Source organism: Octodon degus, unplaced genomic scaffold (assembly GCF_000260255.1).
Source record: "Octodon degus isolate 3935 unplaced genomic scaffold, OctDeg1.0 scaffold00018, whole genome shotgun sequence".
Classification (NCBI taxonomy): domain Eukaryota; kingdom Metazoa; phylum Chordata; class Mammalia; order Rodentia; family Octodontidae; genus Octodon; species Octodon degus.
The window spans coordinates 177,648-181,127 of record NW_004524594.1 but is presented as its reverse complement, the minus strand read 5'-3'; the positions used below and the strand labels follow the sequence as shown (position 1 = coordinate 181,127).

Sequence of the window (3,480 nt, the reverse complement as noted above, 5' to 3'; positions counted from 1 at the left end):
CCGGGCGTCCCCGCAGCGAGCGGCCGCCGACGAGTCCCCGCCCGGCGCGCCCGGCCCGCGCCTCCGCCTGACACGGCGCAGTATTTCTTTTTTAATGGAGTTGATTGTGCTGGTATTTGAAACATATCTACTTTCAATTTATCACTTCCTATAACAGTTCCCTAATAAATACATAATGCCCTTCTTTACCTCCTCATTGTAAGTCTTGGGCATGGCCCAATAAAGGCTTCTGTCTCTGTCTTCAGATCCAGCTCCCTCAGGCAATTTGGGGACAGGCAGGTGTGTGCAGTTTGTCCAACACTGGGCTCCCTACTGACATCCAGCAGGGATTACAGACACTAGGAACAGAATAAGAAGGCAGAAGTAAGCAATTTAGGGCAGAAAAAGTCTATCATATTTCGCTATCCTTTATAGGCTTTGTTTCCTGTTCACCTCCTGACATAACACAGGTGCCGGCGCACCACTCACAGCAGCAACATTCCTGTCAGTAGGAAAAAGGAAACGAAGATATAAATGCATGTCATCTTCCCTGAGTTGTAAAAGAGTCTGCCTAATGCCATTTTTATGTTAGGCAGACATATGCTCAGATAAAAATTCGGAGTCCTCATATCATATAAGGAGAAAACGACTGCTGAGTAACAACCTCAATTTTTTAATATTTTTATTAAGAAACAAATAACAATGAGACAGTTTCAAAATTGAATAGTAAGACAGTTTCAATAATGAATACATTGCATATTGTTGCCTTTTTAGTAGTTATTCATAGTACAAGATATGGGTCCTGTTTTAAATATACAGACACAAAATAGTCCTTCATTTGCATCACCGTTTTTTGTTTAGTTTTGTCAGACAAGGGTTATTGCACTGTCATTTAAATATTGTAGCTGTGAATCATCCTGAGAATCTTAATCAGGTTTTTGAAACTAGCAGTTAATTGGTAGGATTCTCACCCTGACTAACTATATATGCTGATACTTGTGAACTAAGCAACTGCACTGAAAAGAGCAATATGTAATAGAAGGGTCATGCTTGGAATGCCTGTCATTCTGGTCTTCTAAACACATACTGCTTGTCGTGTCATACCAATTATTGCCACACTGTCTCTCAAGTAAATATTTGTTTAAAAAAAGGGTAATAAATGAAAACAAGAGACAAGAAAAAAATGTCATAGGATTGTCCTGCTACAATGCTGTATACAGTTAGATTTCTAAATTTCCATGTAAAAATATGTAACTGTTTGTCTGCTTGATCTTATTTATTCCTATTTTTTATTTTTTTATTTTTATTTTTATTTTTTTTCAAATTTTATTTTTTTACTCATATGGTGCAAAAATGAACACTAAGTTAAAGGCCATTGCAACAGAAACATGAAAACTAAAATTCGGATGGTAAAAAAACCCAAACATGTAAGTTGTATTGGATTCAGTAAAACAGAAAAACATGCAACATACAGGAAACAATATAATATATAGTAATATTAAGATACAAGCAGGGATCAATTCTCAGCCTTTTGGCTAAGATTAAGTGTAGTATCTGTTCTTATAATACAAGCAAGTATTTTGTCACAACATGAAAAACATTTGGTAATCTATAAATTCTGTGAACTCAACTTTGTCAAAAACATATTCACAAGCCTCTAAAAGACATATATCTCAATGTAAAATGTGGCATCAACTTCACAAACATCATTTATTACACACAAGACAGAGTAGATGGACCAAAAATTAAAAATATATAGTGAGGCAAAATCCCAACAATTTACAAAAAAAGTAAGCTTTTTAGTGGTCTATATCTCCCAATTTTTTTTTTCTCAGAATGCCTTCAGGGCTGGTTTGGCTGGCTTCAGTTATGGGGATCGAACTACAGCAACCTGAGCCTGACTGCTTTGTTGAAGCAGCCACTTAAAGAACTGAGCTAAGGGGCAGGTCCCCCTGTATCTCCCAATTTTAAAGGGAAAACATTAAGCATGCAAAAACTAACTATACTTGAAAGTAAAACCTACATTTTTTTCAATTCACCACATTTAAGACTATGGACTGAGAAGAGACAATAAAAATACAAAATTATGTAAACAGTATTTTCATACTAAACCCTGCAAACACATAATTAGATATATATGAGTGATTTAGTGAAAACCACAGCAAACATACACTTCATGATAGTTCCACTTTATTAATATCAAACATTTTGCACTTTCTTCAGGTCTCCACTACATGAAAAATTTTCACAGGATTTGCAAAATCAGCTTAAATGTATAGTTCTTCTCTAGCAAGGCTTCTTTCATGTATTTTACAATGTGTTTGGACCAGCACCTTTCCCACATTACTCCTCTACACAGGATTTCTGCCTAGTAAGTTCTTTCATACATTTGATAATCATAATGTGCAGACCATATCTATTATAATCCCCGGTGTGAATGCTCTTGTGTATTTTACACTCACTGTGCTTGCCGAAAATTTGCCCTCACTTGCATACAAATGATTTCTTCCCAATATGAATCCTTTCATGTGTTCACAAATGGTGGTTTGTGCTAAAAGCTTTTCCACATTGCTTACACACAGTGTTTCCAGTGTGAATCTTTTCATGTCTGTGACAAGAACTGTGTGTGCTAAAAGCTTTTCCACACTGCTTACATACATATGGTTTCCCCTCCATATGAAGTCTTTCATGTATTTTACAATATCCTTGTGTGGTGAAAGCTTTCCCACAATGTTGACATACATAAGGTTTCTCCCCAGTGTGAATTCTTTCATGTGTTCGACAATGAGTGCTTCTGCTGAAAGCTTTACCACATTGCTTACATGCATAGGGTTGCTCCCCAGTATGAATTCTTCCATGTATTTTACATGCGCTGTGAGTAAAGAAAGCTTTCCCACACTGCTTACATAAAAAGGGTTTCTTCCCAGTATGAACTCTTTCATGTGCTCTCAAACGATGATTTGTGATAAAAGCCTTCCCACACTGTTTACATACATAGGGTTTCTCGCCAGTGTGAAGTCTTTCATGCAGTTTATTTTATTTTATTTTTTTATTTTTTATTTTTATTATTTTTTTTGGATATTTTAGCTTTATTGATACAGTTTGACAATAAAATTATGGATATTTAGGGGATACAAAGTGATGTTTTGATATATCCACTTTATAAAATTATTACTATACTCGTTAATTAATATATTCATCACTTCATGCGCTCTGTTCTGTTTATGCTAAGAACAGATCAAAATTACCCTCTGAAAATGTTCCAAGTGCACAATAGCATCTGGTTGGCCATGGTCACCAAGCTCTAAATCTCCAGTCCTTACTCATCTTATGTGATGACTTCTACCAATGATCACTCGATGCCACTTGCTACCAGCCCCAGGCCCTGGCAGCTACCTTTCCACAGATGTTTGTATGAATTTTTTTTTTTCAACAAATAATACACTGCATATATTCTTCTTAGTGGTTAATTGCTGTACAAGATGCGGACTTGTGATCCTA

The 3,480-nt window shown here is 36.1% G+C and overlaps 1 pseudogene; it reads left to right on the top strand.

The window, feature by feature from the left end:
- The first annotated feature begins 1,494 nt into the window (after positions 1 to 1,494).
- LOC111815594 lies at positions 1,495 to 1,592 on the top strand (annotated as a pseudogene).
- Positions 1,593 to 3,480: the final 1,888 nt, after the last annotated feature.